The sequence below is a fragment of the Ranitomeya imitator genome, chromosome 3, assembly GCF_032444005.1.
Source record: "Ranitomeya imitator isolate aRanImi1 chromosome 3, aRanImi1.pri, whole genome shotgun sequence".
In the NCBI taxonomy this organism is placed as follows: Eukaryota; Metazoa; Chordata; class Amphibia; order Anura; family Dendrobatidae; genus Ranitomeya; species Ranitomeya imitator.
Window position 1 is genome coordinate 680713078 of NC_091284.1, and position 25475 is coordinate 680738552.

General features: G+C 44.2%; 1 protein-coding gene across 4 annotated transcripts in view; it reads right to left on the bottom strand.

Moving 5' to 3' along the window:
• DGKA (diacylglycerol kinase alpha) overlaps positions 1-25475 on the bottom strand; it is a 348225-nt gene that overhangs the window by 199963 nt on the left and 122787 nt on the right. Inside the window, exon 1 of one of the 4 annotated variants that reach the window (XM_069758424.1) lies at positions 12530-12757. The exons of 2 other annotated variants lie outside the window; for them this stretch is intronic. The gene's annotated coding sequence lies outside the window, so the exon portion shown is untranslated. Of the gene's footprint in view, positions 1-3732; positions 3816-12529; positions 12758-25475 lie in introns of those variants that run through there. One more of the 4 variants, XM_069758423.1, reaches the window with a different exon arrangement.

Below are 25475 nucleotides of genomic sequence, written 5' to 3' on the forward strand. Positions count from 1 at the left end.
TTGTCCCGTCTCTATTTAGATATAAAATGACTGCTGATGCAGGAGTCGGTGAAAAGACGACCAGTCCATCAGCTCCTCCATTAGAAAAGAAGTTTTCCCATGCTCCATCAGCCATCATTGCATTATACAGCTAACAAGAAAGCACGGTATGTAATAAAAAATAGGGCTCTATATAATCCAAGAAAGAGATGGTACTGTACATAACAAGACAGGGCACTGTATAATAAGGAACAGGAATATATATAATAAAGGAGATTGTGTAATATATACACATGTATGTGTGTGGATATCTATCTATCTATCTATAGCTTTGTCGCCATAAAAGGAGGGGGACCCAGACACATTTCTTGCAAAGAAGCCCCAAGCTATCAGTGTCCGCCTCCGCCCAGGGATCAATTGTACTCGCGAGCTACGCAAGCAGCGCGATCAGATCATGTGATCACTCTGCTGACATCACTCACTTGCACTGCATAGGCAAACACTGGTGATAAGTGCTCCAGTGGAGCTGAAGACACCAAAGATTAAGTGCACGGGGGACAATTTGAGTGGGGATGGGGGGATTTATTATGTGTGGGGAGAATTTGAGTGGGGATGAGGATTTTATTGTGTGTGGGGAGAATTGGAGAGGTGATGGGGGGATTTATTGTGTGTGGGGAGAATTGGAGTGGGGATGGGGGATTTAATGTGTGGGGGAGATTTGAGGACACAAAATGAAGAGCAAAGGGAGAGATGGGGGGAATATATGAGGTAACAGTACAGGGGAATGGGGGTATGTATAAGGAAACCATATGGGGGAATGGGGTCATGTGTGAGGAAACAGTATTGGGGAATGGGGGGCATGTATGAGGAAACAGTATGGGGGAATGGGGGCATGTACGAGGAAACAGTATGGGGGAATGAGGGCATGTATGAGGAAACAGTACTTCGGAATGGGGGTCATGTATGAGGAAACAGGATGGGGAATGGGGGGCATGTACGAGCAAACAGTATGGAAGGCATATATGAGGAAACAGTATGGGGGATGGGTGGAGACAGTATGGGGAGTGAAGGGGGGAATGTATGTGGACACAGTATGAGTAGCGATGTAAAAAATGTATGTGGACATTACGGGGAGTGAGGGTGATGGGATGTGTGCACAGTATGGGGAGTCAGGTGAGCAGGCATTATATAAAGTGAGGGGGTAAATATATGAGGAGACAGTATGGTGAACAGGGGGGATGTGAGAGGAGACAGTATGAGGAGGGAGGGGAATAGTGTGAGGAGACAGTATGGGGGAGAAAAGTGAGTGAGCACAGAATAGAAACTGAGTAGTGGGGGTGTAGCATGGAGGGACAGTGTAAGGGCACAGCCAGGAGGGGACAGTATACCAAGGAGGGGGAGTGTGATGAAAGAGTACAGTATAAATACTGGGCCCTATAATGGAGACACAGTATGAGAGGACAGTGTGAAGAGGGGGTCAATATGGAAAGGATAGGTCAGGGTAAAGAGCATGTAATGTACAATAAGAGGGACAATGTAGGGGTCATATTTTTGCAGACAATATAGTGAGGGGCAATTTTTTATTCAGGAGCATTATAAGGACAATTCTATCTTTAAGGGCATCATGTGGTGATTTTCTGCAAAAGAGCGGAGAAGATGGAAGTCTGCAGAGACGAGCTGCAGATGAGAAAACTCATCATGGGGTCTGGACAAAATGAAGAAAAGAAGGAGGACGACTCCAGATACGACGTCATCTATCAGGTACTTGGATGTAAATGTTATTTGTGATACTAATTCTCATGCTTTTATTTGTTAGGAACATTAAAGCGGATGTCCAGGTTTGTAATGAGTCTGCAGTCATTCTTTGTGACTGCAGACTTTTGACTTCTCACAGTGCGCTCTGCACGCTGTCAGGATTCTCTCGTGCTGGCAATTTACATACGTGCGGTCACGTGCTGACAAGACAAGTGTGGCCTCAGACAATGAAAATGAACTGAGTGAGGCCGGGCACGTCTAGTCAGAATGTGGCCAGAAGTATACAAATCACATGCTTGTGCTGACATGACTGTCCACCGGCAAGGGAGAATCCTAAAAGTGTGCAGTGCATTAGTTGTGAGAATTCAGAAGCTGCGATGTCAGGATTCAGCTCTGCAGGTTCCAGTAGTCGTCACATGGACACTTCACTCATATGTGATCTTCATACTTATGATCCTGTGACAACGAGCTTCTCTTCCGGCTTCTCTCAGTTTTTCACTGATCATTGAGAGCATTAGGGAGAGGAGCTTGTGGGTACATGACTAAGTGTGCAAATCGCATATGTCCTGGGGGATGGGGCGCATATGTCCTGAGGGAGGGGGGGGGGGGCACAAAATTAATTCTTGCCCTGGGTGCCAGAAGCCAGAAAGCCTAGATACACCTCTGTACTGTGAGATATGCAGGTGCATCTATACTTGCACAAAAATATTGATACATAAGTCCATATTTAGCTAAGGATATGCCTGCCTGCAAGCAACAAACCAACTGCCAACTTACTTTGGCCTGAAAGTCGAAAATAGGAAATAGTGTAATACTTTATATGGAATGTGCCTCTAGGTTTATGTAGTCTTATCTGAGACCCTGAGGGTATGTGCACACGTCAGGATTTCTTGCAGAAATTTTTCTGACAAAAACCGGACATTTCTGCCAGAAATCCGCATGCATTTTTTTCGCGTTTTTTGACGCATTTTTGATGCGTTTTTTACGCGTTTTTTCCCAAATGCATAGAATTGCGGGAAAAACGCAGAAAATCCGCAAAAATAATGAACATGCTCTTTTTTTACCGTGATGCGTTTTTTTTCGCACAAAACATGCAGAATGCGTTCTAAATGATAGAATGCATAATGTATGTGTTTTTAATGAGTTTTTATAGCGTTTTTAGCGTGAAAAAACGTGAAAAAAACGCAAAAAAAAACCTGAACGTGTGCACATGGCCTGACTGCACCGCTGTGTCATTCGCTTTTTTTTCTTGTACATTTCATCAAACCACTGTTTATCTGATGCAGTGCCAATTAAGCTATATGCGGGCTGTGGAGTCCTTGATATTCATGGGTTGCCAGCTCCCAATACTATCCGCAGCTTAGAGACAGCTTTTTTTCCATTGCTTAGGATACAGAGAAAACGGTCAATCAGCATTGGGAAAGCAGGTGACCCCGTGCTATGTTTACCTGCTGCAGCACAATGCTAGTAATGATATGAAAAGAAGCAAGAAATAAAAAATAGGTGCCATTGTGACGGAACTTTGGACGCCGGTATAAATCTGTTCACAGATTCCCTCTAAATAGATGTGTCATTTCAAAGGATCACTTGAATATCAAGTGGCAACATTTTAATAGGATACACTTTAAGAGTAAGTACATGAGATCTAAGACCCGTTTACTAATTTATATTGTGAAATCTAGTGACAGATCCGCTTTAAAATCTGAACCAATCACGCAGACAATAGATAATTTTATCTTAGGAGGATGGATTGAATGCAGTTTTGTGTTATGCAGTAATTGATCCACACTATATGGAAAAGTAAATACGGTATGTAAACTTGTGCAACTCTCTGCATAATTATATGCAGCTATTATCATTGCTGCATTTCCACCCAGATCATAGCAGAATTATAGAGTGCAAACCCATCATTACATAAGTTTATAATAAAAACTCCAAGTGACCCTCCATGCTGGGACTGAAGAGTGACTATAGGTTTCTCATGCATTGTCACGCTACCTGGTGCTCTCCGTTTCCCAACCGCTGCCTGCTCTGTTCAGATTGGAATTTCCGTTCCTCCTACTTTCAAGTTGACCATCATAGTGGCAAAGGGAGAGAGCAGTAGCAGGTCTACATCATGCCTTCTCTGCCTTTCCTATCCCACAGTATAGAAATGTTTGTGCAGGACCTCTGGAACATGGTCCATATACTGTCTTATACCTACTTCCTATATGATGATATAGGTACTAGCTTGGAAAGCATGGGTTAAAACGATAGAAAATAGCTTGGCTTGCAGTCTTTGAGTGGGCTGCCAGAGAAATAGCACATTGTGCTGGGAATTATTCCTCAATAGGAACAGTAAAGCTCGAGGGAAGCGGAGTGTTTTCCTAAGAGGGAGCAGCCTTAATGATAAAACACGTTGTACTTTTCCTCTAGACCTATAAAAAGACCGGGACTGCTTCATTTTTGCCTTATTTAGAGAAAAAAGCTTTTCCTTTCCCTTAATCACCGAGACAATGGATTATTTATGACAGAGAGACGTAGTGGCACTGTGATTCCCAATGTAGCTGAGGGATAATGTGGGTTAATAAGCAGCTGTAAATGAATAATCAGGATTGTATGGAGTTCCACGAGGTATAACGTTGTGTACAAGGTGCTATACAGACCTTTATTATAGGATGACTGCTAAATTACTGACTATTTAGTGCTGAGCATAAATAAGCGGGAAAACAGAATACGTGAAAAATTAGCACTGAGCACTTGATTTCTTACCCCAGAGTGTGATCGATAAGAAACGGAGCATAAATAAAACACTAGTCATTGCTATTAGGGTGTGACCACTGCTCTGGTTGCATACCAATACAGAGGACCTCTAAGGGGTCCCATCTCTATGCTGACTAGATCATCAGGCCTCAAGCAAACAGACAAATTGTCATGATCTGCATAGTTTGTGGGATTGGGCAGTTCAGAGGTTAATCTGGACGGCCTCACTATGGGATTCTGGGAGGCTTCTTATAGCCTCATTGTTTGCTCAGTCCTCCTCGCTTATACTCTGACCCTTGGCCGAGTGTGTGTGACCCTGTTGTGCCTGTGCTTTGTGCCTGTGCTTGTATTTTATGCTTGTCTGGTTCTGATCTGGTTCTATCCCCACTTAAAGTTCTGCCTGTCCCTCTTGTACTGCGCTACTATCTCCGTGTATGATTCCCTGCTTACGTTTTGACTATTCTCTGCTCGCCCCTTCTGTACCGCGCCGCCCTCTCCGTGTGTGACCTCCGCCTGTCCGACCTGAGTTCCCCTCTCCTATATTTCAGGTTCCCTGTAGAATCCTGCACTCATCTCCAGCAGCAGGATGCTAAGCTCCGCCACCTGTGGTCACATGATCGTAGGTCCTTCAGTTCAAGGTTCCGTCTGCCTGAGTTTTCCCTGCGGCATCTGACCCGGTCTCTCCCGCAGTGTGGGTGAGTCACCCTGCTCAGCCGTGGCAGTGCGCCGGTGCTGACAGGATCCTGATATTATAAGCGACCATACAATTTTTAGGGTTGGGGAAAGTTGTGTGTTTTGTTTTTTTTTTCCCTGTGCAAATTAGCAGCATGGATCCCCTGCAGGCTTTGGCCGATCAGGTCAAGCATTTAGCCCAAATGTTCCAAAAGCTTAATATGGAACAGCATACGATGGCCCATACCCAACAGCAGTTGGTGGACACCATGCAGGGGGCCGTTGCGGCAGGGTCTCCTGGTTCCGGTAGTAGGGATATATCTGTGATATCCCCTGAATCTCTGGTCAAATTACCTGATTTCTTTTCAGGGGATAAAAAGGAGTTTAGGTCCTTCAGGGAGGGATGTAAGCTTTTTTTTTTCATTACGGCCCCGTTCCTCTGGGGACAAGTTCCAGAGGGTGGGGGTCTTTATTTCTTTACTGCGGGGTGCCCCCCAAGCCTGGGCTTTTTCTGTCTCCCACTGCCCCTGAGAGAATGACTATCGATGCCTTCTTTGAAGCCTTGGGCCGCATATATCATGAGCCTGACAGAGTACGTATGGTTGAAGATATGGTCATGAGTGTGCATCAGGGTAAACGCTCGGCTGAGTGAAAAATTTGTGTTGAAAATTGGTTCTTTCCATGCGGAAGAGATTGAATGTTTTGTCATGGACAAATTACCAGCAGGGCTGGTGCTGGGCATGCCGTGGCTTCGGTGCCATAACCCAGTGATTGACTGGGAATCTGGGGAGATTCTTAAGTGGGGGTCCAAGTGTGCTGACTGTTACCATAAATCTATTTGTTGTGTGAAAATCGCTAAACCTGTCTCTGTGTCTTCTAATAGTCTGGAGGGTATTCCGGAGTACCTGAGAGACTTTGAGGACGTGTTTTCTGAGAGTGAGGCTGAGGCGTTACCCCCTCATAGGCCATTTGATTTTGCCATCAATCTGATTCCTGGAGCCAAATTGCCCAAAGCTCGCCTGTTCAATCTGTCAGGTCCCGATCGCCTTGCTATGAAACATATTTCCGAAAGTCTCCGTAAGGGGCACATTAGACCCTCAGTTTCCCTGGTAGCAGCGGGGGTTTTCTTTGTTAAGAAAAAAGATGGCGGCCTAAGTCCCTGCCTCGACTTTCGAGAATAAAATTACTGTCAGGAACACATATCCCCTACAGTTGATTCCAGATCTCTGTAACCAGCTCTCTGGCTCCAAATGGTTTTCTAAACTGGATCTGAGGGGGGCTTACAACTTAATAAGAATATAAGGGGACGAGTGGAAAACGGCTTTCCTTACGTCTGAAAATCCTTGAAAATCTAGTAATGCCATTTGGGCTCACCAACGCACCCACAGTGTTTCAAAATTTTATCAATGTGGTATTTTTGGATCTCATTGGCCGTTTTGTAGTGGTATACCTAGATGATATCCTGATATATTCTGTTGACAAAGTTTCCCATTTGTTGCATGTTAAAACAGTGCTTCAGAGGCTCAGAGAAAATCAATTGTTCGTCAAACTCAAGAAATGTTAATTTTTTGTTCAGGAATTGTCATTTCTAGGTCTTCTAATTTCACCTCAGGGGTTTCGCATGGATCCTAAGAAAGTGCAAGCTATTGTGGAGTGGGTCCAGCCCCGGGACCTTAGGGGACTCCAGCACTTTTTGGGATTCACAAATTATTATTGCAAGTTTATTACAGGTTTTCACAGGTGACTAAGCCTCTCACGAACCTCACTTGCAAAGGGGCAGATGTCAAAAACTGGTCCTCGTTAGCAAAACAATCCTTTCCAAGGCCTCTTTTTCATTTGCGAGAAACACATCCGTGTCTCGCATGTGAAAACCACTTGGGAGCGGAGCGTGCGGCCGCATAGCAACACATGGAGCCGCATGCTCAGCTCTGGAGTGCCGGCGCCACAGCTTGGTTTTCACATGCGAGACACGGACGTGTTTCTCGCAAGTGGAAAAGAGGCCTAATGCTGAAAAACTGTTTTTCATCTGCTCTTATCCTGGTCCAACCAGACCCTTCCAAACCATTCGTGGTTGAGGTGGATGCTTCCGAGGTGGGGGTGGGGGCAGTTTTGTCGCAAGGACCAGCTTCTCTGACTAATCTCAGGCCCTGTGCCTATTTTTCTAAGAAATTTTCTCCGGCAGAGAAAAATTATGATGTAGTTTTGAGCCATTATCTGCCCCCGATCCGCCTTCCCCCATTCATTAACCCAGTCTTGTGGTTGCCGAGGTGTCGTCGGAATTGGAGCGAGAGATTGTGGGGGCTCAATCTTTGGCTCCAAGTTCCAAACCTATAGACAAATTGTTTGTCCCGCAGCATTTGCGCAACAAACTCCGTGGGAGTTCCATGATTCGAAGTTGAGTGCACACCCTGGTATGGCCGCCACACGGGAAGCAGTGGCAAGGGTCTTTTGGTGGCCTTTAATGGCTTCAGATATCAAGAAACATGTTGCAGCATGTGGGATATGTGCCCGTTCTAGGAGCTTGAGTTTCCGGCCAGCCGGGGAATTGGTGCCTTTGCCAGTCCCAGGAAGGCCATGGACTCACTTGTCCATGGACTTCATCACCAATCTTCCATCATCCCGTGGTAATACGGTTATTTGGGTAGTGGTGGATAGATTCTCTAAGTTGGGACATTTTGTACCCATGACAAGTTTACCTTCAGCAGAGACGCTCTCTAGACATTTCCTGTCCCAGGTGTTATGCTTACACGGGGTCACTATGAATATTGTGTCAGACAGAGGGACTCAGTTTGTGTCTAAATTCTGGCGGGCCTTCTGCAAAAAATTGGGGATATCTCTGTCTTTTTCCTCAGCGTATCACCCAGAAACCAATGGACAAACTGAACGCACCAACCAGTCGCTTGAACAAATTCTTCGTTGCCTGACTTCTACCCTGCAAAGCGACTGGTCTGATGCCTTACCATTAGCAATATTCGCCTTCAACAACTGGGTAAACCAATCTACCCGGAGGCCACCATTTTTTATTAATTATGGGAGTAACCCTCATTTTGGCAAATTTTCTCGAATAGATTCTGGTTGTCCCGGGGCAGAGGACGGGGTCAGTCGTCTCAAGGATCTTTGGACTAAGGTCCGTTTAAATATTTCTAAAGCTCAGAACTATAAACGTTTTGCGGATAGGAAAAGGGATTATGCTCAGACGCTGCTTTGTGGGGATAAAGTGTGGCTGTCCACACAAAATATAAATCTTCGATTGCCCTCCGCCAAACTGGGACCTAAATTTATTGGTCCCTATGAGGTCATCAAAGTAGTGAACCCGGTAACCTGGTAACCTATCGCCTCCGTCTTCCTCCCTCCTTAAAACTTCATAATGTCTTTCATAGGTCTTTAATTAAACCCTTGGGGACAGTGAGTGAAGATACTGAAGCTGCTCCTCTGCCAGTCTTGTTTGAGGTACAACATATTGTGGATTCCAGGTGGGTTCGAGGGTCCTTGCAGTATTTGGTACATTGGAGGGGGTATGATCCGGAAGATCGATCATGGGTACCAGCCAGATCGGTACATGCGGACCGTTTGGTTCGTGCATTCCATGCCCGGCATCCTGGGAAACCTGGAGGTCCCCCGTTGAGAGGGAGGTACTGTCATGATCTGCATAGTTTGTGGGATTGGGCAGTTCAGAGGTTAATCTGGATGGCCTCACTATGGGATTCTGGGAGGCTTCTTATAGCCTCATTGTTTGCTCATTCCTCGTCGCTTATAGAACCCTTGGCCGAGTGTGTGTGACCCTGTTGTGCCTGTGCTTTGTGCCTGTGCTTGTATTTTATGCTTTCTGGTTCTGTCCCCGTTTAGAGTTCTGCCTGTCCCTCTTGTACTGTGCTGCTATCTCCGTTTATGATTCCTTGCTTACGTTTTGACTATTCTATGCTCGCCCCTTCTGTACCGCGCCGCCTTCCCCGTGTATGACCCCCACCTGTCTGACCTGAGTTCCCCTCTCCTATACTTCAGGTTCCCTGTAGAATCCTGCACTCATCTCCAGCAGCAGGACGCTAAGCCCCGCCCCTGTGGTCACATGATCGTAGGTCCTTCAGTTCTGTTATACTCAGCACGCTGTTCAAGGTCCCATCTGCCTGAGTTTTCCCTGCGGCATCTGACCCCGGGCTCTCTCGCAGTGTGGGTGAGTCACTCTGTTCAGCCGTGGCAGTGCGCCGGTGCTGACAGGATCCTGATACAAATTACACATCCGTAGTACGGCACCCAAGGTCTCCAATGGGTCCACGATGTATCACTGCGTGTCTCTGATATCATTCAGGATTCAATTCCGTATTATGAAGATGATGTGGGTGTAGAACATTAAAGTGTAAACTTGACAAAGATGATTGGAAATGTCTACAAATACTTAAACAGGGGATAGCTTAACTTTAGGCCTCAAGTAGCCGGCTCCACTTTCCTATGGGTGCCTGATTTAGGCTTTATGCAGTGTGAGGGGCATTATATGTTTCCAAGTATGACTTGGATTCCACCCGGAGGAATATATAGTTCCTTTGTAGGATTTCAAACAGAAAAAAATCATGTGAAAATGAACAGAATCTGAAAGCCTTCAACCTGCCTAGGGCTTAAAAGGGATTGTCCAGGTACTTCACGAAAGTCTGCAGTCAATTTTTTTTTACTGCAAACTCGTGAATCCGAGCAGCGCACACTGTGAGAATTTTCCATAGCTGGCAGGTCTGAGAGGTTATGTGACTGCAAGTATGTAATATGCATACTTCTGGCCACATTCTGACTAGATGTGTGTGGCCTTGCTCAATACAAGTGAATTGATTGAGGCTGCACACGTCTAGTCGAAATGTGGCTGGGAGTATGCATATCGCATACTTATTGTCACAATACCTGCTGGCACAGGAGGACTTTAGTGATACAACTGGACAAACCATTTAACCTAATCATGGTAAAACCGTCAATTCTTGTAGTGACTCCATTATTTTCCTATGAGAAAAAATTGCTAAATATCTATTTAGCCTGTGGCTGCAGTGACACCTTATGTAGCAATATTTGTTTTTCCCTAGAGGTAACTGGAACATAAGCAATCACTTTCAAAGATGCTGATATACAGCTGGTGAAGTAAGTATTGAACCCATTTTCTAAGTAAATATATTGACATGAGATTCTCATCAGATGTCAGTAACAACCCATCCAATCCACACAGGGAAAGAAATCAAACCATAGATGTCCATAAATTAAATTATGTGTAATGAGAAATGAAACAGAGAAAAAGCATTGAACACATGAACAAAGAGACGTGCAAAAAGCCATGGAAAGTCATGAAACCAGCTGAAATATATCAGTAATTAGAAAACAATCCAACCACTTGGTGAAAAATAATATCAGCTGGTTCAACTGATGGCCTATAAAAGTCTCATTACCAACGTCACATACAAGAAATATCTCATAATAGGTAAGCTGAGTGAGCTGTATCAAGACCTTTGCAACCTTATTGTTGCAAAACATACTGATGGGATTGGTTACAGAAGAATTTCTAAAGTACTGAAGGTTCCAGTGAGCACTGTTAGGGTCATAATCCAGAAGTGGAAAGAACATCATTTCACCATAAACCGGCCACAACCAGGTGCTCCCCACAAGATTTTAGAAAGAGAAGTGAAATAATTATCAGAAGAGTTGATCAAGAGCCAAGGACAATCTGTGGAGAGCTAGAGAAAGACTTGGAATCGTCTGGTACAATTGTTTCAAAGAAAACTATCGTATTTTTCGCTTTATAAGACACACCGGATTATAAGACTCACAACACATTTTGAGGAGAAAAATAGGAATTTTTTTTTTTTTTAATAAAATGGTGGTGCTTCTTATAATCCATGCGTCTTATTGCTTACTGGGGGTGGTGGCTGCGGTGAAGCGGAGACCCAGAGTTGCTGCTGGAGGAGGCAGGAGTGGGGTGATGCTGCAGGCCGCAGGCTGGGATGAAGGGGTGTCCGGCAGTGCTGCTGGTGTCTGGCGCTGCTGCCCAGTGCTCTGCGGGTGTCTCCGGTGCCCAGCGGCGCTGCGGGGGTATCCGGCGGTTCTGCTGCGGGTGTCCGGCGCTGCTGCCCGGTGCTCTGCTGGTGCCTCTGATGCTGCGGGTGCCCGGACGGTGCTGCCCGATGCCGCTGCAGGGGTCTCCAATGCTGCCGAGGCTCTGCCGACATTTTGTGAAAGGCCAGAGCCCTGGCAAACCCATGATTTCCTGTGCGGTGGACTCAGGCAAAATGGCCACCGGGGGAGCAGCGCTTGTGCAGATGGAGATCTTGGCACTGAGATCTCGGGAGATGAGATTTCAGATCTGAAATCTAATTTCTCGAGATCTCAGTGCCGAGATCTCCATCTGCACATGCGCCACTCCCCTGACCATTTTGCCGGAGTCCACAGCACAGGAAATCATGGGACTGCCGGGGTGGGCCCCAGCAGCACCGGAGACCACTGCAGCAGCATCAGGCAGTGCAGGCCATGCACCCGCAGTACCGGAGACACCAGCAGAGCACCGGGCAGCAGCGCCGGACACCCGCAGTAGCACCGCCAGGCACCGAAGACACCTGCAGAGCACTGGATAGCAGCGCCGGACACCCGCAGCATCGCCAGACACCCCTTCATCCCAGCCTGCGGCCTGCAGCAGCGGTACCGGTAAGGTACATTCGCATTATAAAACGCACCCCCATTTTCCCCCCAAATTTGGGGAAAAAAAGTGCATCTTATCCGAAAAATACGGTAAGTAATGCACTCAACCTCCATCATCTCTATGCATGCTCACCCATCAAGACTCCATTGCTGAACAAAAACAATGTTCAAGAGCACTTAAAGTTTGCTCAACAACATTTAAACAAGCCCGTGAAATACTGGGAGAATATAGTCTGTTAAGATGAAAACAAAATTGAACTATTTGGATGCCATAATGTACACGATGTTTAGAGACCAAAAGGCATTGCATATCACTGCAAGAACATCATACTAACAGTGAAGTTTGGGGGTGGGAACATCAAGGTGAGGCGCTGTTTTAGAGCATACGGCACTGGCAAACTTCATATACCCTATATATTCTCGAGTATAAGCCGAGATTTTCAGCCCAAATTTTTGGGCTGAAAGTGCCCCTCTCGGCTTATACTCGAGTCATGATCGGCAGTGGGGTCGGCGGGTGAGGGGGAGAGAGGACTTTCACATATCCACAACGAGTATGAAAGATAGAACGGCACTAGAGCAATACGAAATCCAATGAGCAGGACTAATAGTGGACAGCTGAGTGTCAGGCGTCACGAAAGCTAGGGGTCTTTGGTGCTCTGCATATAACTGTCAAGCAAAAGTCCAAGTGCATTCGGAAAAAGGAAAAATATGCAGCACTCACCCCAGGATAGCAGTGAAGATCGTGAACTTTATTGGAAGAGATAAATGAAATACATCTGTCAGGACATCAGGTATACAGGAGGGTGCGGTATTGGAGTACGGACGGCGGCCGTTTCACACACACAGGTGCTTCGACGGGTCCAAGCAAGGGCGTGATGACGTACTAGTGTGCGCCGCCCTCTGCCTGAACAGTCAGTGCGGAGAGACGCCGAGACGGGACGCTGAGGAGCTGCAAGCAAGAGAGGTGAGTATGTCATTTTTTTTTTTATTGCAGCAGCAGCATTCTATATTGCACAGATTTATATGGAGCATCTATGGGGCCATAATGAACGGTGCAGAGCATTCTATATTGCACAGCTTTATGTGGAGCATCTATGGGGCCATACTGAACGGTGCAGAGCATTATATATGGCACAGCTTTCTATGGAGCATCTATGGGGCCATACTGAACGGTGCAGAGTATTCTATATGGCACAGCTTTATATGGAGCATCTATGGGGCCATAATGAACGGTGCAGAGCATTCTATATGGCACAGCTTTATGTGGAGCATCTATGGGGCCATACTGAACGGTGCAGAGCATTATATATGGCACAGCTTTCTATGGAGCATCTATGGGGCCATACTGAATGGTGCAGAACATTCTATATGGCATGGCTTTATGTGGAGCATCTATGGGGCCATACTGAACGGTGCAGAGCATTATATATGGCACAACTTTCTATGGAGCATCTATGGGGCCATAACGAACGGTGCAGAGCATTCTATATTGCACAGCTTTCTGAGATAGACTATATAAGGCTTCCCCAGTCTGGTGTTCACTGGTTGGGCCCAGTCCTTTTGTCTGCCCTTATTCACACTGAGGTCAACATCGACACATGGTAAGGTTTTAATATTAGACAGTGTAGGACTGTCCCGATCAGAGATACCGTGACGAGGTGGGATGGCTTTTGTTCTATTTTTTGATCAAAAAACAGTATTACTAAAAACTCTGTTATTATTATATAGATGATTTTTTACTTAGTTACATCAGGGTTTTCGCCTACTTTTTTCTCTTGTAGGTTTTATTGCACAGCTTTATGTGGAGCATCTATGGGGCCATAATAAACGGTGCAGAGCATTATATATGGCACAGCTTTATATGGAGCATCTATGGGGCCATAATGAACGGTGCAGAACATTATATGTGGCACAGCTTTATATGGAGCATCTATGGGGCCATAATGAACGGTATGGAGCATCTATTTTTATTTTTGAAATTCACTGGTAGCTGCTGCATTTTCCACTCTAGGCTTATGCTCGAGTCAATACGTTTTCCCAGTTTTTTGTGGCAAAATTAGGGGGGTCGGCTTATACTTGGGTCGGCTTATACTCGAGTATATACGGTAATTAAAGGAAGGATGAATAGACAAATGTACAGAGACATTCTTGATAAAAATCTTATGACATCTACCAAGATGATGAAGATGAAACGAGAGTGGACATTTCAGCAAGACAGTGATCCCAAACACACAGTCAAAGAAACTCTCAATTGCTTTCAGAGAAAGAAAATAAAGTTGGTGAAATGGCTCAGCCAATTACCTGACCTAAATCAAATAGAAAATGTATGGAAGGAGCTAAAGCTCACAGAAGCTCCAAGATTTGAAGAGTGTTTGAGTGGAAGATTGGGCCCAAATCACACCTGAGCAATGCATGCCACTAGTTTCTCCATAAAGGAGACGTCTTGAAGCTGTCATCACTAACAAAGGCTTTTGTACAAAGTATTAAACAAATTTCAGCAACAATGTTCAATACTTTTTCCCTGTGTCATTTCTCATTTTTACACATAACTTCATTCATGGACATCTATGGTTTGATTCCTTTGCTTGTGTGGATTTGATGGGTCGTTACTGATATCAGGCGAGAATTTCATGTTACTAGCACCTTTTAAAAATATATTTATGTAGAAAATTGCTGAAGTGTTCAATACTTATTTCACCTGCTGTATATTGTTGTTAGGAAGACAAAAATAGAAATTTTTTAGAAATAAGAAATGTCACCAGCATTTTCTTTTAATCAAGAGATTTTTTAGTGACTCAATACATAACACAGCGATTTATTTTGTAGTAGAGCCAAAGAACATCTTCATGTGGCTCTTGCTAGATTGCTTGCAACTTACTTTTCTGTATTTACCATAAAGCCCTGCAATAAAAAAGTAGGGGGCTTAGGGTGCTTTCACATTGGGTTTCTGTTCAGTGGCCTCATCAGGGTTTACGCCTGAACTCCCAGCAAAACAGGGTTTGGACGTAAGCGCCAACAGAGCCATAGACTGTAATGGTGACGGCAGAGTGAACGTGCAGATCTCTGCCGTGCATCATTTTTAGGAGTTTACACCTACAGGAGACAGACACTCAGAAGAACTAACTGCCTCCTATAGGCGTATAGGAAGTCATACCACACAAAACAGTTCATAAATAGATATGTTAACATGCAGTCAATGAACCTTTAAGATCTTATGGGAGGCAGGCATAATACGTAGAAAACAAAATAGAAAATAGGCTTAAAAAATAAAATAAAACAAATAAAAGAGGATAATACCAATCGGAATCACTCTTTTTAGGCTCATCCCCCATAACAAATAAGTTAGAGATGTTAAAGAACTTGTACAATAAAACTCGAAAATGTGCCTGGTCAAGAACAGGAGAAAAGGTTCGGAACCTTTCAGGTATGGCCACTTAGGCTACTTTCACACTAGCGTCGGATTCCGATGCTAGCGTTTGATGCGCCGCACAACGGATGCAGCGGATGCATTTCTCTGGCGCATCCGCTGCCCCATTGTGAGGTGCGGGGAGGTGGGGGCGGAGTTCCGGCCGCGCATGCGCGGTCGGAAAAAGCGGTCCGTCGGCAGCAAAAAACGTTACATTTAACATTTTTTGCTCCCACGGTCCGCCACAACACGGCGCAACCGTCGCACGACGGTTGCGACGTGTGTCAATACGTCGCAATGCGTCGGTAATGTTACTCTATTTTTTGCAGGATGTTTTGCAACTTTGCAGGATGCGTATTTTCCCCTAAACGACGCATTGCGACGTATTAAAAAAAACGCCAGTGTGAAAGAAGCCTAACAGGTTAGTAATAGTATATTTAGGAACTGATAGTAGTGTGTGAAGAAGAGTTTAAGTTTCCCTTATGGCAAGATTGTGAATCTAAATGAGAGATTAACCCCTTTACCCCCAAGGGTGGTTTGCATGTTAATGACCAGCCCAATTTTTACAATTCTGACCACTGTCCCTTTATGAGGTTATAACTCTAGAACGCTTCAACCGATCCCGGTTATTCTGACATTGTTTTCTCATGACATATTGTACTTCATGATAGTGGTAAAATTTCTTTGATATTACCTATGTTTATTTATGAAAAAAATGGAAATTTGGCGAAAATTTTGAAAATTTTGCAATTTTCCAACTTTGAATTTTTATGCAATTAAATCACAGAGATATGTCACACAAAATACTTAATAAGTAACATTTCCCACATGTCTACTTTACATCAGCACAATTTTGGAACCAACATTTTTTTTTTGTTAGGGAGTTATAAGGGTTAAAAGTTGACCAGCAATTTCTCATTTTTACAACACCATTTTTTTTTAGGGACCACATCTCATTTGAAGTCATTTTGAGGGGTCTGTATGATAGAAAATAGCCAAGTGTGATACCATTCTAAACCCCCTCAAGGTGCTCAAAACCACATTCAAGAAGTTTATTAACCCTTCTGGTGCTTCACAGGAATTTTTAGAATGTTTAAATAAAAATGAACATTTAACTTTTTTTCACAAAAAATGTAATTCAGCTCCAATTTGTTTTATTACCAAGGGTAACAGGAGAAAATGGACCCCAAAGGTTGTTGTACAATTTGTCCTGAGTACGCTGATACCCCACATGTGGGGGTAAACCACTGTTTGGGCGCATGGCAGAGCTCGGAAGGGAAGGAGCGCCATTTGACTTTTCAATGCAAAATTGACTGGAATTGAGATGGGATGCCATGTTGCGTTTGAAGAGCCCCTGATGTGCCTAAACATTGAAACCCCCCACAAGTGACACCATTTTGGAAAGTAGACCCCCTAAGGAACTTATCTAGATGTGTGGTGAGCACTTTGACCCACCAAGTGCTTCACAGAAGTTTATAATGCAGAGCCGTAAAAATAAAAAATCATATTTTTTCCACAAAAATTATTTTTTAGCCCCCAGTTTTGTATTTTCCCAAGGGTAACAGGAGAAATTGTACCCCAAAAGTTGTTGTCTAATGTGTCCCGAGTACGCTGATACCCCATATGTTGGGGTAAACCCCTGTGTGGGCACACGGGAGAGCTCGGAAGGGAAGGAGCACTGTTTTACTTTTTCAACGCAGAATTAGCTGGAATTGAGATCGGACGCCATGTCGCGTTTGGAGAGCCCCTGATGTGCCTAAACAGTGTAAAAACCCCCAATTATAACTGAAACCCTAATCCATACACACCCCTAACCCTAATCTCAACTGTAACCCTAAACACACCCCTAACCCTAATCCCAACCCTATTCCCAACCGTAAATGTAATCCAAACCCTAACCCTAACTTTAGCCCCAACCCTAACTGTAGCCCTAGCCCCAACCCTAGCCCTAACCCTAACGGAAAAATGGAAATAAATACATTTTTAAATATTTTTTTAATTTTTCCCTAACTAAGGGGGTGAAGTAGGGGGGTTTGATTTACTTTTATAGCGGGTTATTTAGCAGATTTTTATGATTGGCAGCCGTCACACACTGAAAGACGTTTTTTATTGCAAAAAATATTTTTTGCGTTACCACATTTTGAGAGCTATAATTTTTCCATATTTTGGTCCATAGAGTCGTGTGTGGTCTTGTTTTTTGCGGGACGAGTTGGTGTTTTTATTGGTAACATTTTCGGGCACGTGACATTTTTAGATCGCCTTTTATTCCGATTTTTGTGAGGCAGAATGACCAAAAACCAGCCATTCATGAATTTCTTTTGGGGGAGGTGTTTATACCGTTCCGTATTTGGTAAAATGGATAAAGCAGTTTTATTCTTCGGGTCCGTACGATTACAGCGATACCTCATTTATATCTTTTTTTTATGTTTTGGCGCTTTTATACGATAAAAACTATTTTATAGAAAAAATAATTATTTTTGCATCGCTTTATTCTGAGGACTATAACTTTTATTTTTTCGCTGATGATGCTGTGTGGTGGCTCATTTTTTGCGGGACAAGATGACCTTTTCAGCGGTACCATGGTTATTTATTTCGATCTTTTTGATCTTGTGTGATTCCACTTTTTGTTTGGCGGTATGATAATAAAGCGTTGTTTTTTGCCTGTTTTTTTTTTTTTTTTATCGTGTGCACTGAAGGGGTTAACCAGCGGGACAGTTTTGTAGGTGGGGTCGTTACGGACGTGGCGACACTAAATATGTGTACTTTTATTATTTTTTTTTAAATTTAGATAAAGAAATGTATTTATAGGAACAATATTTTTTTGTGGGGGGGGGAATTTTTTTTAATTTTTTTTACACATGTGAATATATATTTTTTACACTATAACATTGTCCCGGGGAAGGGGGGGCATCAGCGATCTGACATGCACAGCTGCAGGCTTCACAGTGCCTGCTCTGAGCAGGCGCTGTGAAGCCACCCCCCTCCCTGCAGGACCTGGATGCCGCAGCAATCTTGGATCCGGGCCTGCAAGGAGAAGGAGGAGGTAAGAGACCCTCGCAGCAACGCGATCACATCGCGTTGCTGTGGGGGTCTCTGGGAAGCCTGCAGGGAGCCCCCTCCCTGCGCGATGCTTCCCTATACCGCCGACACACCACGATCATGTTTGATCGCGGTGTGGCAGGGGTTAATGTGCCGGGAGCGGTCCGTGACCGCTCCTGGCACATTGTGCCGGATGTCAACTGTGACAGTCAGCTGACACCCGGCCGTGATCGGCCGCGCTCCCCCCGTGAGCGCGACCGATCGCTATGACGTACTATCCCGTCGGTGGTCATACGGGCCCACCCCACCTCGACTGGATAGTACGTCACATGTCAGAAAGGGGTTAAAGAAACGTACAAAATTAACAGTATAAACTCAAGGAAAATTTATATGCACATGACGCAAATGGATAGAAAAAAAACCCAAAGGTATGAAATGGAATAAAAATCAGTGTGCATGCAGCATGTAAGAACACGTTCACACTAGCCACTGTGGCCTGCCTTTCTTTTGAGCTGGGCATTATTGATGCGGTCTCCCTTAGTTGGGCTCAGTACTTATCTACATGTTTGTCACTTGACAAACGGTAAGGTTTTAATATTAGAGTTTGGACTGTCCCAATTATGGTTTCCATGATGAGGCAGGATGGCTTCCACATTTTTTTCATCAAAAAAACATGTTATCTAAATACTGTATATTATTTTCATGCACTATGATATTTATTAACTGCAGGGCATTTATGTTTCTGTCTTTATTTTTTCTGTGTAGTGGCTAGTGTGAACGTGCACTTACTCACTGCATGCATACCAGTTTATATTCCAGTTCATACTTTGTTTTTTTTTTTATACAGGTTTTAGAGACCGCTACAACTTCAGACACTGCAGGTTATAGAGACATGTACAGGTTAAAATATTGGGAATTTAGGAAAAGATCCAGGCTTAGGTGCAGACAGGTTCAGGAAACTGTCCTAATTCAGACAAGGACAGATACAGGTAAAAGTTTAAATTTCAGGCCTGGGTATTCAACCCCCAGGGTGGCAGAAACAGGAAAGATCAAACACAGGTAAAGGTTTCAGGGTACAGGCCTGGGCATAGAGACTCATGGAAACAGGTTCAGTCAAGATCAGAAATAGGACAGGATCTGGCAACTCAGTAGTTGCACATGCACTGAAAAGGAATGTTGCTCAAGCACCTCCCAACAGGTGGAGGTGCCTTAAGTAACATGTGCCTCTCAGTAATGGGCTGGGAACACAATAGGAATGCACACACTGTCTCTTTAATAAACGGGAAGTGCAGGCGCCTTAAGAATGCACAGCAAGCAGTGGACCAGGTGCTCACTGCAGATGGCAAGCAGAAAACAAGGAAAACTAAATGGCCTGGGGTGGTGAGTACATCGGTATCCTTGCATGGTAGGAGGTGGGAAACCATGCAGTGATGCAGGCATGGTGTTACAGAGTGAAATTCTACAGGGGTCACAAATACATACTGAGAAAAAAAGAGGCACATGAACTACTGAAGATTTGAGTACAATCAAATGTGAAGTGACCAGGAATCCATTATCTTCCTATCCAGTCATAGTAAAGAACTGCGATCTCCCAGGAGTGCCTCGTTGTACAAGGTGTTCGGTGCTCAGTCATAGCCAAGGTAAGGAAGTCTGAAACTCGACCATTTCTTAACAAGATACAGAAGTTGCAAGGTCAAGACTGGACTAAAATATCTGAAGAAAGATTTTTTTAAAGGTTTTAGGGACTGATGAGATCAAAGTGACTCTAGATGGTGCAGATGAATTGGCCTGTGGGTGGATCAGTAACTAGCACAGACCTCCACTTTGACTCAAACACCAGCAAAGTGGAGGTGGGGCGCTGTGTTGGGCAGGTATTATTAACTCCTTCCCGACCTCCGCCGTACTAGTACTGCTCTGCGGGAACTGCATTTCTTTCCGGAGCAGTACTAGTATGGCGGTGCGATCACCACGGTCTCACGCTGAGCGCCGCGGTGATCGGGTGTGGATGTCAGCTGTATGTGACAGCTGACACCCCGCAGCGACGCCCACGATCGGTGCTTGCACTGATCGCAGGCATTTAACCCCTCTGATGCCGCTGTCAATAGTGACAGCGACATAGAGGGTCATCGTGCAGGGACGGGGGCTCCCAGCGCGCTTCCATGAGAAAAACGCAATGTGATCGCATTATTCTCATGGTCTCCATGGAGACCCCCTGATCCAACATGGCTGCGAGGGTCCTTTCGGGTCCCGCCGTGCGGTGGCTTGCGAGGTACACATATTTGGTATCGCCGCGTCCATAACGACCCGTTCTATAAAACTGTCCCACTAGTTAACCCCTTGAGTGAACATCATAAAGAATAAAAAATGAGGCAAAAAACAATGCTTTATCATATCGGCGAACAAAAAGTGGAATAACATGCGATCAAAGACGGATATAAATAAACATGGTACCGCTGAAAACGTCATCAAGTCCTGCGAAATACGAGCTGCGATACAGCGTCATCAGCGAAAAAAATAAAAAAATAAATAAGTTATAGCCCTCAGAATAAAGCGATGCAAAATAACAATTTTTTCTATAAAATAGTTTTTATTGTTACAAATGGAAAACAAACTGTCTAGATTAGAACAGGCAAACCAGTCCGCCACGTCACTCTATTTAATTAAACAGATCCATGACACTAAATTAAAATTAGATGCACTTCTAACAAACAAAACCGAAAAAGCACTGACATGGACCAAGTCGTCCTTCAACAAACACGCCAACAAACCTAGCAATATGCTAGCTCGTAAACTCATAAATAAAGAGCTTCTAAACAATATTCCCTCTATCAAAGACTTAACAGGCCAAACCACAGCCAACGCAGAAACTATCTAGAGCACATTTCATAAATACTACCAAACTCTCTACGCCTCCCCCCCACTGCGTCTTCAGTCCTTCTTAGAAAATTTGAAGCTCCCTAAGATGTCTGCCTCCGCCATTGATCATCTCCAAACGCCCATCACCACAGAGGAAGTATCGTCTACAATTAAGAACCTCAAAAAAACAAAGCCTCACGGCACTATACTATAAAAATTCGGCGACATACTTACACCTCACATTCAACTTTTCTGCAATGCCCTTCTTAATGGGAACCAAATGCCGCCTGAATTTTATATCGCGCACGTAACAATAATCCCTAAACCTAAGAAAGACCATCTCTACCCCAAGAACTACAGGCCCATTTCTTTGTTGAACGTAGACCTAAAAATATTTATGTCTATGACAGCCAGGCTCAATACAGTCCTATCTTCATTGGTCCATCGTGATCAAGTGGGATTTATACCTAAAAGACAGGGTCCGGACAATATTAGAAGGAACCTGAATCTCATACACTCAGCAAATCACCACAGACGGCCTCTATTGATGCTGGCTCTCGACATAGAAAAAGCCTTCGATTCGATCTCATGGACATACTTATTTGAAGTCCTAGCAAAATTTGGTATCCCGGCAGGTATTATATCAAGCCTTAAATTACTATACGATAGCCCTATGGCCTATTTAAAATTACCCACCAATCAGCCCGTCCCTATCAAAATTCAGCGAGGCACAAGGCAAGGTTGCCCATTGTCGCCAGCCTTGTTCGCCCTGGCTATGGAACCTCTGGCGGAGGCCATTTGAACTAACCCTAATATCCAAGGGCCCCGGGATCTGGGTGATCAATATAAGGCAAGCCTCTTCGCAGATGATCTACTTTTGACCCTTACCAACCCAATTACCTCACTCCCATATCTATTCACCGTCCTGCACGAATTCGAACTCATATCAGGCCTTGAGATCAACGTTGATAAGTCTGAGGCCCTGTTTATCAATACCCCAAAAGACGCTCAAACCAACATAGTCTCCCAATTTAAATTTACTAAAAAAGAACATTACCTGACCTACTTGGGAGTTAACCTGACCTTCCATAGGTCGACCCTATTCAAATGGAACTACCTTCCACTACTAAAAAACCTCCAATCAGATCTCACTAGATGGTCCTCTATGACATTGTCCTGGCTCGGCAGACTGCATGCCAATTAAGATGGTCACTCTCCCAAAATTCCTATATCTCTTCCGATCGTTACCTATCCCGTTGCCACCCAAGACATTACATGAAATCCATACCATGATTTCGAGGTTTCTATGGCAAGGCAAGAGACCCTGGATCCGGCAGAAAACCTTATTTATACACAGAAGATTGGGGGGGTTTATCCCTACCCAATTTTATATTATACTATAAGTCGGCCCAGCTGGCCCAACTAATTAATGTCTGTACTGACAGGGATAACCAGCCAAGATGGATTGATCTGGAATCCTCCTTCATGGTACCCTTCTCACTACCAGGTCTACTCTGGACTATGCAGAAACTCCCGAAGGGTCTTCATATAACGGCGCCATTTTCCTTTCACTCCCTGATCATTTGGCGGAAGGAGAGGTTTAAGCATGACCTACAATCTAGATAATCTCTATTGACCAACCTCTTCCATAATCCTGATTTTATACCAGGACTGGATCCCCGTCCCTTCTCCTGGTGGATCGCTAACGGCATAACCACTCTGAGACACCTTAGCACGCCCTTCCACACCCTACTTACCCGACAAGAGTTCATCCAAAAACTCGCGCCCCCACCTGAGGAGACACTGCGTACATGTCAAATCTTCCATTTTGCCAAACAGATCCTGCAATACAAAGTCCCTCCACGCCCTACAAAGTACGAACAGAAATGTTTAAATGACCCCCTGGGCAGAGGAACTATCTCCCTTATCTACGCTTCTCTAAATAACACCCAGGGTGACGAAAAGCTTACATTTATGGAACAGTGGGAGACAGATTTTAATATATCAATGTCCCTGGAGGAATGGAGGAAAAATTGTAATACACTCTCTAGGGGTAGTTATCAGTCCTCGTTGGTTGAGACATCCATCAAACTCCTGCATAGAACCTACCAAGTCCCGAGTAAACTACATACAATTTACCCGAATGTATCAGACCGTTGCTTCAGAGGGTGCGGGGCCCAGGGAAACCTAAAACATATTTGGTGGGAATGCCCGGTGGTCTCAGCTCTGTGGCGAAAGGTACAGTCCACTGTGATAAAAATGTATGGTAAAATGGTCCCTTTGGACCAGGCCGTATTCCTCTTGGGAGCCAGGGTACCTGGCTTCTCTAATAAACTTCACAATCTAGTCAGCCAACTTTGCATGGCTGCAAAGCTACACATTGCATCGAGGTGGAGGACTGCTTCTCTATCAATGTCGCTGGTGGTGGACAGGATGAACACTATTATACTCTACGAAAGAATCCAAGCTACAAGGAACGACACATGGGACATCTTTTATCAGACTTGGCGACCCTGGATGGAGCTGGACGCTAATGTAAACCTAGGGCAGACTCTAATATTATCTTTGTGATGGCTATGCAACTTGTTCGTGCTCACTCATGTTACTCAGTATGAAATATCTAATTGACCCCCCCTTATGTACTTCTCTCCCTTGTCTATGTCTTGCCATTTATGAGTGTTTATTTTGTGTAATCCAGTCGTTGATCAACTTATGTTTACTTCCTGAGATTTAAATTGTATATTACTCCCTTGTACGGGAAACTTGCTGTTAATTTCTTGTTCAGAAAATAAAAACTTATTGAAACTAAAATAGTTTTTATTGTATAAAAGCGCCAAAACATAAAAAAATTATATAAATGAGTTAATGCTGTAATCATACTGACCCGAAGAATAAAACTGCTTTATCAATTTTACCACACGTGGAACAGTATTAATGCCCCCCAAAAAAACAATTCATGAATTGCTGGTTTTTGTTCATTCCGCCTCCCATAAATCGGAATAAAAAGCAATCAAAAAATGTAATGTGCCCGAAAAAGGAATCAATAAAAACGTCAACTCATCCCACAAAAAACAAGACCTCACATGACTCTGTGGGCCAAAATATGGAAAAATTATAGCTACCAAAATGTGGTGATGCAAAAACTATTTTTTTTGCAATAAAAAACGTCTTAGTGTGTGACAGCTGCCAAACATAAAAACCTGCTATAAGTAGTACATCAAACCCCCCTTTATCACCCCCTTAGTTAGGGAGAAATAATAAAATTTAAAAAATGTATTTATTTCAATCTTCCCATTAGGGTTAGGGCTAAAGTTAGGGTTAGGGCTAAAGTTAGGATTAGGGTTGGGGCTAAAGTTAGGGTTTGGATTACGCTTACGGTTGGGATTAGGGTTAGGGTCGGGATTAGGGTTAGGGTTGGGATTAGGGTTAGGGGTGTGTCAGGGCTAGGGGTATTGTTAGGGTTATGGTTACGGTTGGGATTCGGGTTAGGAGTGTGTTAGGGATGTGGTTAGGGTTGGGATTAGGGTTACGGGTGTGTTTGGGTTTGGGGTGTGGTTAGGGTTATGGTTGGGGTTAGGGGTGTGTTGGGGTTAGAATTGTGAGGATTCCACTGTTTAGGTACATCAGAGGCTCTCCAAACGAAACATGGCGTCCCATCTCAATTCCTGCCAATTCTGCATTGAAAAAGTAAAACAGTGCTCCTTCCCTTCCGTGTGCCCAAACATTGGCTTACCCCCACACATGGGCTATCAGTGTACTCAGGACAAATTGGACAACAACTTTTGCGGTCCAATTTCTCCTGTTAATGTTGTGAAAATAAAAATTTGGGAGCTAAAAAATCAATTTTGTGGGAAAAAAAATGATTTTGTATTTTCACGGCTCTGCGTTATAAATAATAATAATCTTTATTTATATAGCGCCAACATATTCCGCAGCGCTTTACAGTTTAACAGTATCAAACACAACAGACATAAGTAACAACGTTAACAATACAATAATTAAAGCGAAATAAAACGACCCTGCTCGTGAGAACTCACAATCTACAATGAGGTGGGGGAGATACAAAGCACAGGTCTGTATTTACAATGATGGTCCAGCCATCTTCAGAGGGTGTGGGATAGATGGGGATAGTGAATAGGCTACACACACACACAAACTAAAATGAGTTTGATTAGTGACCGTGGTAGGCTGCTCTGAACAAATGTGTTTTGAGCGAGCGCTTAAAACTATGCAAATTGTGAATGGTCCTAATATCTTGGGGTAGAGCATTCCAGAGGATTGGTGCAGCGCGGGAGAAGTCTTGGAGTCGGGAGTGGGAGGTACGGATTAGCGCAGAGGTTAGTCGAAAGTTATTTGCAGAGCGCAG